The following is a 14317-nucleotide window of genomic DNA, read 5'->3' as shown; positions in this document are numbered from 1 at the left end:
ATTGGCTGCCAATGCAAGATGTGCGCCCCCCCTCCCCCCCCTTGCGATCTTTCTAGATTTGCGCCAATGGTTTTCACTACATCTGGAGCTCATTACTGCTTTTAAAGCTCAAACACACGTAAAAGCTCCTTTGAATACCCGTGCCTTATCATTTTTTCCCTGGTGAGCTTCAAAAAGAAAATTGGTAATTTTTACCTTACGAGCGTGTTTGGATAGCCTTTTTCGCCTGTTCACCCCAAAAACTGAAATCTCAGAGAGTATGCAAACGACGAGCAAAACAAAAGAACACTCATGCGTGAGAGCAGAAAAGAATTCCGCAAGCGCAGCTGAAGCCAGGTGGCGGAGGATCCATTACACACGGCCACACATTACCGAGAAGGTGGGAGGATCTCTTCCAATGCAAGCACCACTTCCCCAGAATATGCATTCTCAACTTCGGGGGTTTCTAATCACATGCTGTGACGTGCACCAATCACACGATACGACCCCATGCACTAGGCTCTTTCTCCGTTACAGGCAACAAACTGACCTAGCGTCGTGGTAACGCACACCTACTAGGGAAGCCCAGATTCAATTCCCATAGAAACTCCAATGTACCCATTTTAATTTCACACTGATTCATTTGCTATATTGTGGTTTTACTCATCACAGCTGCAGCCATTTTTTAAATCAGACGACAACACTGGCTTTTTGCACTAAGGGCACTTAAAGCGTTGGAGTTACAACTAAATGTGGCAGGGATCTCAGTATAGCACAAGGCCTTGCTTGGCTGCACTCGAAAATTGTTTTATCAATTTGTTTTTTACTGCTACCTTTCACCATTTTCACATCTACATTATGGTCGCACAAAGGTTGCAGTGCAATAAAGAACCCCATGGGGAAGCTCATGTTTCTTCCCACCATTCACCCGTTTTGGCTTGATGGCAAGCAATACCGTGCTTTAATGTGAATTACACGGCAATAATGGGTAAACCACCTCTCATTCCACTTTTTTTTTTCCAGTCACACTACTACATGGCACGACAGAGCTATTTTGGCAGCGCTGTGAACTGAAAACAGGCACCAAATATAATTCATCCACACAACCGAACCTACAGATATTAATGCACAAAACACTCACATTTGAAAATGGTTGTTTTGATTTCCGATTGATTTTTATTGTCCTTATTTGCCAATACTTGCCTTGTTTCAGAGTGTTTTTCACCACTATTTAAATTCGGTCCGAGCCAAACATTTTGTTTCTATAACTCTTTTTGTAAGGCTCACGTAAGCAATTACAGCAGTTCTTGATGAAAGAACACACCGCGAGCAACTTTGGGAAAAGGATTTCATAAAGCCTTTCAATGGAGCATTGTGTTCCACTTGTTTGGATCTAAGTTCTTCTCAAAGTAGAAAGAGATGATCCCATTCAAGGATGCACTTTGTGCCACAAACACACTTGTAAACCTGCTGGTCATTGCTGGAATGCTGTCCTGCAATGCACTTTATGTTGTAACCTGATAAGAAAGGTGTGGCCGAAAAATGCGGTCAGGTATCTCATGAGGTAGAGTCGGCATGGAAGGGTGCAAAGCACTTGACACACAAATAAACCTCGCAGATGCTGCAAAAGTACTTTGTGCGAACGTCATGTTGCCTCGTCGAACACCACCGACACCGCCGCCTCCTCGTTGCACTAAGCTGGGGAAAGTGGCTCTGCTCTTCGACTACCTTGGTACCCCCGATCGTCACGGTACCAGTTCTCTGACCGCGTTTGCGTCGACAGCCTCCTAGCGTTCTCCCACGGCCGCGAAATGTCTGCCCATCGATCAACTGACGCCCAAGCTCCAGCTTGAACTGGATCAAGTCCCGGCCGTTTCTCTCGGCCAGAGCCGTGCACTGAACGAACGCGTTTATGATGGCGGCGTCGATGAGCAAGTGAAACACCTTGTGCCATCCCTTCTTGGATTTACGGTCCACCGGGTAGGCGCTGAGCTTCTGTTCGAAATGCTTCACACACCCCATCCACCGGTAGTAGTCCTTGACACACACAGGACACGGCACTCGTATTGTCTTCCCACACGACAGCGTTCTCTCAACTGTCACAGCCGCTTCCGGGTCATGGAAGTTCGACATCACGTGGACGTTCTTCCCGTCCCGCCACTGGTACGCAGACACCGGTCCGTTGGAGCGGTACACGAAAGACCCCCGCGGCAGCTGGTCGTTGTCCGTCCTCACTTCGGCAGGGACGTCTCGCCTGCTGCTGCGAAACGCGCCACAGGCGTACACGCCTCGCTCCCTCAGCTGGAGGAGCAGTTTCGGCGAGGAGAAAAAACTGCCGAAGAACACCTGGCACCCTTCGTCCACGACGTCTTCCACCAGCGAGAGCACGATGTGCTCGCTCAGAGTTCGATTGGGCGGTCGGGACTCGCCGCGTCCTTGATACACGTCCAATTTGCATAGGTAGCCTGTCGCGCTATCTGAAAGCGTCCACACTTTGTACGCGCGTGCTTTTTGAGGCTTTGTGGGCACGTCCTGTTCCACGGAGGCTTGTTCCTTGAACAGCATCTGTGACCTGTAAACAGCGAGGTGCGAAGACGGTTTGTACTCCTCACGGAACTTGTGGTTGAGAAGGTCCATCAGGTGCCTGTAACACCTGCTGTGCTTCAGAGACCTGCTCTCCGCCTGACTGGAACCACTGCTCAGGTGAAGATGCGTCGTGATCTGCTGATACCTCTTCCACGCCATCACGCTGGATATTTCGTCAACGTTGAAAAAGCGATCCGAGCTCCAGTAAAGAGGGACCCGCGGCAAGTGATGGATGCTCATCATGACCAGCATCCCCACATACGCCTTCAGTTCCCCCACTGAAAGAGATTGCCAGTTTTTTGCCGGGCCTTCTTGTTCGGCGTGGGCGTTGGTCTCGCCCACGATCATTTCCCAGACCTCGGCGTCAAAGTAAAGGCCAAAGGCATCACTTGGAGTGCTCTCGGCACAAAGCCTCTGCGAGAAAGCTGGGCTTCTATCGGGGCAGTGTTCAGGTATGTGGGAAGGCTTCTGAGTAGTCCAACCTGACAAAGAGGGAACACTTTTTCCAAAGTGTTGCCTGTTTTGGCCATCAACTCCTGTCTGTCCCCTGCAAACCTCTTTTGCTGGTCTTTTTCGCTTGTAGGTCGTGCTTGGTTCTGACGCCACGTGCGCGGTACAGTCATCACTGTCGCTGCTGTCCGTAGAAGCAGGCTTGGGCAACGGAGGTGCTTCAAAATCGTCAGTGGAATCGTCACACGCGTCGCTCGCCGAGTCGGGAAGGCTGAGGAACATTTTGAAGGCTGCACTGGCTGCGAGTCTCCGTTTTTCTGAAAGTAAGAGAAAAAGAAAAACCAGTCACCCGAAAGATGCCACATTTATGGGTGCGTGACCATGCAGCTCAGCTCAAGAAATCTATTTCACTGTTTCTATCCAACCACACATCTACAGGTTCATGCGCTGAATGTGAGGGCTCCTATGAACACCCACAACTTGCCACTGCTTCACGTCTGGCAACGATCATCCCTTCACCTGAAAGGTACGGTCTAACAAGAAACATTCAGAAACGTTTCAAAGCTTGGACCATATTCCTGAAAGCTGAAACAACGTGGCGATATAATTTCAAGGGGGGGGGGGGTTAAAGGAAATGTACTAATTTTAACATTCCCGCAACAAAAGTCGATGCATGAAGCGATACAATAAAATAAAACTACGCGAATATTCGGATATTCGAAACTTAGAATACTTCGCAAATAGTGTATGCATTTCCATTCAATTCCCAGTACGGTTTTACCATTTGAAGTGTTCAAATTTTTTGAGTATTCAAATTTTACAATTGACTGCTGTGTGGCGCGCCCCTTCATAATCGCTTTCTTGCATGTCACCGAAGCTGCGCAGGAAAGCCTAAATCTTATAAGGGGCATGAGACAAGTTTATGATAATTCTCCTGTACTTTACCTGAACTGGAATGCTACTTCTGAGATATTTAGAAGCCCAAATAAGATTTCCGTGAATACGGTGGCATGAGTAGGAATTCAAGTGCTCCTGCTTGTTGGCAATACGTGATGAGCCCCAGGCAGAAAACAGGCGCAGAAAAGAAAACAGCAGGAGTGGAGGCCACTGACTTGCTAATGTGCTAAGGCCTTGAGATAAAAGAAAACCTGGCCCAAGAGGACGGGGAGGAGGAACGCGACGGGGCCCTTGGGGCAGACGAATGTTCGGGGTGCGCTTGCATAGAGCACCAAATACACCCACTGACGCCACGTGCCTTCTGGTCGCGAGCCGGATCTGCTACTGCACCGGGCAACAGAGCCAGTGTCCCCCTTCCCGCCTTGCTGCACCTGGTGGCCTTGCCTTGCGTTCTGGTCAGCGTGGGACCATCGATGTCACTCGTGACCGCGTCACAACGGACTACACAAGTGAGACCGTTCTGTTTTTCTTGAAGCGCGTGCTCCTTCTCACAAATCGCCACCGAACTGCAACGGGAAAGGACTCCGTCACACTTGCCTCTCCCTTTGTGTTTCACTTTTTTATTTTTCAATTTTGTTCCTTTTTACATCCCGTTCTGCGCATCCCCGTATTCCCGCGCTGTGCATCTAATGCATCTACGTTTCACCTTCTTGTTGTGACTCTGTCGTCATTGATCGTGCGTGCACGTCTCGTGGTTCACACCCCCAAACCCTGACAACATGCTTGCAGCAAGGTCACCCCAGCACCTAGCATGCACCAAATTCTCAACTGCTCCTACACCACCTTGTCCTGATTTTTGTAATTTTTCTTTTCTTGTACCACTTATTTATTGAGCATTAGCAAATGAACACCCTGAAGTGTAAAGTCTTAACTGCCTCAGTTATCTGATTCGGTTCACAGTCTGCTTTCACTACTTGTATCCAGAAATATTTGATTCTATTCACAGTCAGTTTTTACTACTACCGTAGTTACTCGCGTAATGAATGCACTTTTTTTCTTGTAAAACAGCAGCAAAGTTGGGTCGGCGTTTATGGTGTGGGATAATTTTGAGGAAACTTTTTCCAAGTGACGAAAGAGGGCCGCAACGAAAAAAAAAAAAAAACAATGCATTAGACAACCTACCTTTCGCACAGATATACGCGTACAGAATTGGTAAACAAAGAGCGTTTTTTATAGAATACACCCGTGTTCGCTTGTCAAGGCTTCGCTTCTAAACCGGCAGGACGGTTCCCTTTAACGCTCACATGCGTACTACAGAACCTCAAAAACTGGCAGCGTGAGTGCCATTTCAGCCCATCGCTGACTGAAAGGTGCAAGAGGAGGAGAGAAGCGAGTAAGTAAGAAAACTATCAGAAAAAAAAGTAGCGCTAGTCGCTCAGGAGCCGGCTGCGCGTCGTTTTTACTTGCTGTCCCACGACGCCGCACCGCACTGTTCGCTTTTACTCCGAGAGATGGCTATAGGTAACATGCGCGATCACCATCAGCAAGAGCGAGTGAAGAGCGAAAGCTGCAGTACGGCCATTCGTGGAACTGAAGGGTTAAAAAGTTGCGGGTGCGTTTATTACGCGGTGGAAAAAGGAAACCTAAATTTGACGACTGAAGTTGGGAGTGCATTCTTTATCAGAGTGCGTTCATTACACGAGTAAATACGGTATATGTATTCAATTCCTAGTTTCAAATTTCCGATCCACACTCCTCTAGATAAAAGTTCGAACATTGGTTCTGACAAAGTAATTTTACGCGCGAAATAAACGTACAGGCCTGCAATCAGGGTGGCACGAAGACAGCGCACACACTCTGACAGGTTCAGCACTGCACTTAGTATCATAGATACTATATACATAAAGAAAAGGAACACCACTAAAACAAAAACGATGTAAAGCCAATAGTTCTCGTCAATTGATGAGAAACAGTAGGAATAGGACACAGCTCACAGGCCTTCTTATCTAGAGTGATGCTCCATGCTGTGCTGTCAGACTGGAAACTCGGACTACTTGACCCCGAGATGAGGCGGACCCCTATTAGAGGACGACCGAGCCAGCCACAAACGGCTTGGCAAGCTCGCCTCTCCCGCAAAAGCTTGCGACAGCCGCTCCCTTTGACGTAATGCCCATTTGAACTGAGATGTCAACTTCACCTCCGAGCACTTTCTTGGCTGCTTCTGGCCCTTGGCCGCATCCTCGTGAGGCTGCGTGGTGGACTGCGGCTTTGGTGCTTGCGCTCCAGCTTGCTAGCCGCATAAAGCAGCCTGATCACAGCCACAAACACCACATGCCCTCCCTAGCCACACGGACATTCCACCTGTGGAATTTAAGACAAGTCGAGGATGCCCTCAGGATTTTGTGAACCGGTACCGACTCCTCAGTTGCCACCAAAAATTGCGCCCGAAGCTGGCATCCAAATGCAAAGACCAAATAGTGAAATTTGACCACAATGAACGTGTGTTTTGGGGAAGCACGACAAAAATCTGTCACAGATCGGCAGTGCTGACCAGACACCACCTGTCTCTTTCTGTGCGCCAGAAAAAGGCACAGTTAAAGCCACACAAGCAAAATGTGCCTCCGCGAGCACAGCACCAAACGGCAGAGGTGCGCAGAGATGCTGCATAGCATCGTCAACTCATCGTGGTTTCAGTTCCAGAAAAAAGGTGGATGTCCGGCAAACTGGTTGTCGAGCAGGGGAAAACAGTCAAGCTGAAGAAACCAGGAGGCCTACTACGAACCAATGCCCTTTTCGTTTGCAATTAAACCTTCGGAGGGCCTCTAACAGAACGAGGAAATACTTGTACAGCTGGCCTATATTCCAGGCACTCGACAAGCATGCTCCAGCCACTCGATGCTAGAGTAGAGAGGCCATTCAAGACATGTGCTGCAGGGGTGCCACCCCACATGAATGGCTGTAGGCAGCCATGAAAAAAACCTCCCACTGAGTGACTGAAGAACGCATCTCTTCTCAAAGTGTGCATTTGGATACTGAATGGGTGGTATTTGTTGTTGAAAAGCATCACCGCAAAAAGCTTCAAAGAAGAGGCTTGCTTATATTTTAAACTTCAAATACTTAATGTTAGGCATACACTATTCGACAAGATTTGCAGCGCTTTTTTACCGTTCGAAGTGATTGTAGGTTTATAGGCACCGATGCAACGCAGGCGGTGAGGCGCGCCGTAGTGGAGGGCTCCGGATTAATTTCGACCACCTGGGGATCTTTAACGTGCGCCGAAATCTCGTACACACGGGCGTTTTTGCTTTTCGCCTCCATCAGAAAAGCGGCCGCCGCGGCCGGGAATCGAACCCACGACCTCGTGCTCAGCAGCGCATTACCGTTCGAAGTATTCAAAATTTTCAGCTAATTGATATGTACGAATATCGGTGCACTGCACCACCACCCCTTTCAGGCTGGCTTTCTCGCACAATGCCAAAGCGCTGCAGAGAAGCCCCACACATGCACGCCTTGAGCGAAACAAACGCATACCAACTCCAGTGTTATACCAACGCATGGTACACCAACGCATACCAACTCCACTCCAGCAGGAGTGGAAAGCTACTGGCGTAAAATTTTTCCAGTGAAAATAAGCTTCTTGTTATTATAGTGGCACCAGAAATGAATAGAGAGTCATTGCTTGCTGTAAGGTCACACCAGCCACCACCACGCCTACCTTTTTTCAATGGCTGGAGGGACTGCCGCCAGTTAAATATACATGCTTCCCGTATTCACACCGTTTTTAGAAACCACCACTTCTTCATGGCAGCGGATGCCAAATTGTTTTCTACTGCTTTGCCATCCTGCTTCAATCTTTCATTTTTTTATTTTTCATAGCATTTGATCAAGAACTGGTACAGGAACCCTAACTGCCTCAGTTAACTTTTTCTTTTTGTAGCTATGTTTTAGATGCACACTGAAGAAAATATAATCATAGTTGTAAATCATGAATTCCATTTACAACAGGTTTTTAGAACGTTTTCGCTATTCGCACTCAATTCGCAGTAACAAATTTGATATCCGCACACCTCTGCTTTGTGGACACCGAAATATCAAACGCCGCATAAAGCAGACAAGATTATCAGGTAATCGAATAAATAGTTGGAAAAATGTTTACAACCTGTCACCAGTCGTCGAATTATTTTACACAGTTGTCTCAGTGGCCCTGCAAAGTGTTAAAGAGCAGCTACAGGCCTCACTCGTGCATACCTCGCCCCCGAGTTACATTAAGTGCGGCTTCTACACGAGTAAACACGGTAAGAAGAATGCAGAGAAGTCTGTTGTTGCCTGTGTAGTAGTGCTGTAGGTGTACGTAAAAAAATGCAAGTACCACGTATAAGTTTGGATAACACGTATCCGACACTGAATACATTCCGTCCATAAATCACACGTGAACCGCTCTGTGAGCCCAATTAATGAGCACGGTGGTGGGACGTGGCAAACAAAGTGACACTTGAGCTGGAGGGCATTGATGAAGTCACATACGAAGACGCGACCTCAATAGCTGAGCAGCTCTCGAGGAGCGCTATGGCAAAGTACAAAAAATGCGACGTCACATGCTGTGAAAGGCAGCAGCATTACGATTCCTGCACGACAGCTGAAATTTCCCAAGTGGTCATATGAAGGCCAGACAACCTTTTTTTGGTAACTAAATAATTTGGCTCGACTTTTGTTTGTGAGCGACTTGCAAGGGCGATGATGTCGGCGAAACTGGCTTTTCGTTGGGCACACTAAAAGCAAGTGACACCGGCAGTAACACTACCACCTCTACAAGGTACGTAGTAGTACTCTTTGCAAAATAAACTGGATAAACGTGGCGTGTTTTCCAACATTACACAAGTGCCCCACTTTTCTCGGTACTTGGAAGCAGAACAGTAAAGCCAAATTCTCACCTTCTCCCCCTCGCATGCCAACATGATCATTGAAAGCGCACACACCAGCTAGACAGGAATGACTCTGTTTAACTTCTCAAAGCCATCAAGCTCTGGACATTAAGAGGCTGCTTGCTTTCGCTTTGGCGAATCAGGAGGATCTTTCATCATCATTGGCCCATCCCCTTGAGCATGTGAATTGTGCATGTTACAGCCCATTGAGAAGCGACCTTTTCTCCGCAGGCAGATACAAGCCCGGCACGCTCTGTGCACACCCAGCACCCTCCAGTGGAATGCTGCTGGAGGAAGGCCGCCGTTCGGCCCCAGCAGTCGCTGCAACATACTTGCTGGCTCCCGAAGGGGGGTTCGGTGGCCAAGGCTCGTGGCCTGAGCTCCCAGGGACACCAGCTGGACGGGGCAGCACTGGGTTTCCTTGGACAGCCCTGCCTCGGTGCAGCAGGCTGTGGACTGGACGGCCGCACTGGTGTCGCACTGGGTGGCTGCTTCAGCATGGTGTACCATGCTGCTTTTCACGGGTCTGTTCTTATGCAGTAGCCCCAACTGCAGGCTCAGGCCTGGATTTGAGAGAGAGAGAATTAGCAGTCCTTCCACCAGTGTGAATATGGAAGACCAGCAAAGCCGTATTGCTAGATAACTATACTAAGTTATGCAGGACTTACTATATTTTTAAGGACACAAGCACCCAACTTCCTTGAAATTAATTCTAAATTTATTACCACATAACTTCTTTGGGGACCCGCGTTCCAAATAGATGGTTGGTTTTCAGTTTTTGCATATCTAAACAAGTGCCTTTTCAGGTTTATTAGTTTTATTTTATTGCTAGGGCCAACACTTCGTTTCTGATGGTTATACTTAGTAGATATGTCTCTTTTAATTGATTTAATTTATCGACAAACAACTTCCAGTTTGTTTCGACACAGCAGCTGTTGAATTCCCATTCATATTCTGTGTAAAATTGTTTAAGCGTTTATTCTGGGCATTTACTCTTTCTCACTACCACAATTGTACACTTTTATACATTTTGAAGTCGGCGTATCTTGTGGAAAGAAAAAAGTAAAGGACACCAGCATTATTTGCAATTGCATATGTCTTTCAGGCAATGAAAAGACTGTAGGCTGCTTGGATCAGACATCAGAGTAAGAGCTAATATGTTGAAGCTGCGTGATGTTTTCTTGTGGCATGAGTAATCATTTGGTTTAACTGGTAGGTTTGTTTGTTTGGATTTGCTGAATTTAGGTACTGCGATTTACGGAGAGGTAATAAAATGCCAGCTTCATGTTTTGGAGGTCGCTAGCCAAGAGCTTTTTTTTTTTTTTTTTTTTTGCCTGCTGTTGTGGTTTTGTAAACTGAAAATGATTACTACGGCAGAAGGAAGGCCCCTGACTCACGCAGAATTGTCGAACAACATATAGAAGCAGGTAGCTCCTTCGTGGGGTCTGCTTACTGAATGCTGTCGCTGGTTCTAGGCATGGAGGTTCCGTTAGCCACACCATAGTATTTCTTTCTCTATGGCCACACTGAGAGCAACCAGAAAGAAAAATTTTTTATTTCTCTATGAGCCAGCGGCGATGTGGCGCCGGGTGCCATGCCTTCGCTCCGTGCAGTCGACGGAGAATTTCCGCCGCTCAAACTTGGTAGTGAAAGTTCGCTCCAGGTATTCTGGCTTTTAATTGGATGCGGAATGGCTATCTAACACTTGACAGCGTTTCTTTCACTTGCTTTCAAGTGGCATCATAGTGGTACCACTTCCTCCCGACAACCACCTTTTTGCAATGCAACTTGGAGGGGTCATCTTTTTCACGTGCGAAACTAGCGGCTCTTTCTGAATAGTGCAGTTTCCAAAGCAATAATCTTGAGCTACACTGCACATCTTTTAGCTGGAAACCTCTCGATAATACGGATTCTTTTGCTTTGAACTGAGCAAAGTTAGCAATTATTAGATGCTGTTTCCTCGGCTGAATTCTTTTGATTCGATGCAATCTTTCTATGTCCAGGGTTCGTACGGGCTTCAAAAGCAAAAATTCAAGGGTTTTTAAGGACTTTCAAGGACCAGAAAACACATTTTCAAGGTCCCCATCTTATGTTTTATCTGGGATTATTGATAACTTTTTCAATAAAATGCAAAATTTTGATATTGCCTAGTACCTAAGAACATTATTGCACATTTAGATAAGAGCTATGGGTTCGTGAATGCTCCCCCAGCTTTATGTTTTTTTCACAGTTTATATTTAGAGGTTTTTCCTTTTTCTTGGTGTTTTGCTGAGGCTGTTTGATTTCAAAACTTAGTTAATGTTGCCTGCATCTCCTGCTTTGTCAGCAAGAGTATCAGCTGAAATTAACTCAGCAAGTGTTGCTGCAAGGCAGGATGAACTGTGTACACGTCCACCATTTGCACGTAAAAGCAAACGCAGATGGAGCGTATGGGGCACAGCAAACATGCAATGAAAGGCCGTCCACAGACTAGACAGAACATGCAAGATAGAGAACAGAAGCTGGCTTTCACGGGATTGCATCGTGACATGAATTCTATTGGGGAGTGCTGCTCCCAATGTTGCCTCGTAATAATAAGAATCCACAACTCGTAATTTCACGCAATACACTAAAACTTGATAGTTACAATGTTTCTGTACATTTTTAAAACCTAAAATTCACGACAAACACTTTAAATTCTTGTGAAAAGATAGGGCCATTGGTTATCTCCAGAAAAATCAAGGGTTTTTAAGGACCCTTTAAAAATTCCATTACTTTTCAGGCCTTGAAATTTACACTTCTAAATTCAAGGGTTTTCAAGGACCTGTGCGAACCTTGTATGTCATTTGTTTGTATATCAGTTTTAATAAGATGATTCGTTGAAGTACAGATAACTAGTTTTTCACTGTCAGCCCATGTTTCTTTCTGCGTTTTGGGAATGGCATAAAAGAGGAGGTTACAGCGACGTGACCTGCCTTCGGCATCATTGAGCCTGCCTTTTACGTGGGACGGCCGGCTGTGATCTTGGCCAATTTGTCAGAACATCTACGCTCGAATGAATTTAAGAGAAAGCTTCCTCTGTTCCTGTGGTGCAACTTATTAGATCATTTACTGTTTCTGCAGTTGTCTGTTAGTCATGCATTCATCGTCGTAAGTGCAGAAAGAATTTCAGCCTGGGCTTCTTCGAGTTTGGTTAGAACTGCGTGAATTGTGCAGTCTGCCTCCATTACGTGTGGTGGGGCCCGGATTAGCTTGTATGTCTCCTGACAACAGCAACAGTTTTAAAACAATGTTCACACATGTGTAAACATTCAGCACAAAACAACAAAAAACATTAGCGAGTTACAGCAGATCGGAAAAACGGTTGCGAAAAGAAAGGACGAGAACATGCACGCGTTGCCTGCAGACGGTGATAGCCCATCTATACTTCTTAACCTGGTTCTGAGCATTGTTCCTAGCATACTGGTTTCGGCGATGGCACTGATCGCATACATTTGAAAGAAAAAATGACCGCGCATCTGCTCCTTTCGCTGCAAGTGTCGCCGAAAGTTGTTAGTCGACTGGCGCCCCTGCCAAGTAAAGGCCTCCTTTCTCTCTCCCGCTCACCTCTCATGCTGTTTCTTTCCCGTCTCGTTCCTCCTAAGATAACACGCTAGAGGTTTGCTCAAGTCAATTTAAACTTAGTGTTCTACTGCTCCAAGTCCGGTGCCTCGATGCCAGTGCTGCCGTACGGCGGAGATGCGCGTGAATTGAGGCACCCTACTACAACATTTACAGAATCACGGTGCCCTACTGCATGAGCGTTCCAAGCAGAACGTGGATCCCGTCTAGTGGAACCTTTCGTTGCTCTTGCCGTTTGATTTCTTAAACGCTGCCATGAGGTAGAGCTGGCAACAGCAGGCGACGGTTTTCTGTCGTCGATGTAGCATTTCATTTGCTATCGCAAAAACCAAGCACCCATAAACTTTTTAATAAAGGAACTCTACAAATCTCTCTGTTCTGGTGATACGTTCTGGTGAAGATCTTCATACGACGCGGCACGGGTAGCTCATCTTTGACCACGCAGCGGACGCTGAGCGCTAGTTCCGGAACTCTAGGCCTACTCGCAGCGGTCTCTGGATCTCGCAGACATAGAGTTTCTTGCAGTTTCCTACTTACGAAGAAACTGTGTACTCGCAGCAAGAACAGTCGGAAGTGACAGCGCCGGCGGCCGATGTCAGCCGCGGTTGACGTCGTGCTGGCGAGTGAACCACAGTGACCACAGTGCACGAACGGGCGCGCAGCCGGTACGTCAGCCGCGGTTCGCTGCTGAGAAAGGCTCACACTTCGCTCAAAAACATACGTTACCCGTTCAACCAGCTGGATGCATTTGATTGCATATTTGAAAAGGTGTTTCCTTATTTCTCTGTGCCTCCCCATTTCCCGGGCGCCGCACAGAACAGGAAGGATTTTGGCGCCGCTGCTGTGGCGTTGCTCACGCGCCGATGGGTTGCGGTTTTTTGCTTGCCACATCTACGTCTCTCTTTTTTCCCAGCAAAAACCAAGTGTAAGCTAGTCTTTCCAAAAAGTGAACGTTAATGACATTCGTTCAAATATAGTCCCTAGAATAAAACGCTAGTTTCGCTCCTCCATCCGTTCCGAGCCAAGCCGCGAGTCGGCTGCAAAGCCAGCGCCCAGCGGTAAAAATTACCGTGGTCGTCCGCTAATCATCCTCGCCTGTCGTCATGTAAAACTCGAAGTTTACGGCCACCTGGGCTGCGCCGAACGCATCAGCGACAGCGCGAAGTTCGTACCACGTATCCTCGAGCGCGACGTACATTTTTACACTCTCGCCGCAACTGCCGGTAGCCGCCTGCCAACCCACAACGCCCCGGCAACCACAGCCGTATCGGCGCGCGCTAGCTCATGGCACCAAATCGCTGCACCTCTTTCGTAGCAGGTGCAGCAGTTCTCTGCACCGCGGCGGCCATGGATGGCACTGCGGCTGCACCATGAGCAATCGAGCGACGCGGTGCACGGCACCATTCCTGCAGCGGCGGATCGAGCGCTTTGGTGCAGCGCACCGTGCACCGGTGCAGGAGTTGCAGGGAATGCGTCTGAATCGAATGGAGCTTATTGCCCCCAGTGTTGCTTTTTCACCCTCTCTGGACTGTTGATTGCCGGCATTGGTGTTGCATCTTAGAACGTGTGTTCTAGCGACTGAAGCGGTTTTGGCGTTTCTCAAAATGCCGTTCAGTAATGCGTTCTCTAGCGGGCAGCACTGCGCCGCGTTCGGCTGCTCAAATAACCAGAAAAAGAGGAATGCCGCTCGCAAGCAGCTCTGCGGCACCCACGGTGTGGCCCAGGAGGAGTGCGGCTGCAACATCTATCTCATCTATCTTCATCTCATAAGCTACATGCAGCACTGTGGAGGCTACATTGTTATCAATAGTGCGCCCACTGAGGGCGCCTAATCCGCCGTGAAGGGGGTCCTGAAAGGACACTCCCTTCTCCCCTCTCGGCAA

Source organism: Haemaphysalis longicornis, unplaced genomic scaffold (assembly GCF_048455015.1).
Source record: "Haemaphysalis longicornis isolate Haplotype H1 unplaced genomic scaffold, Haemaphysalis longicornis Haplotype H1 scaffold_10, whole genome shotgun sequence".
Lineage (NCBI taxonomy): Eukaryota > Metazoa > Arthropoda > Arachnida > Ixodida > Ixodidae > Haemaphysalis > Haemaphysalis longicornis.
This window is presented reverse-complemented; position numbering follows the sequence as displayed.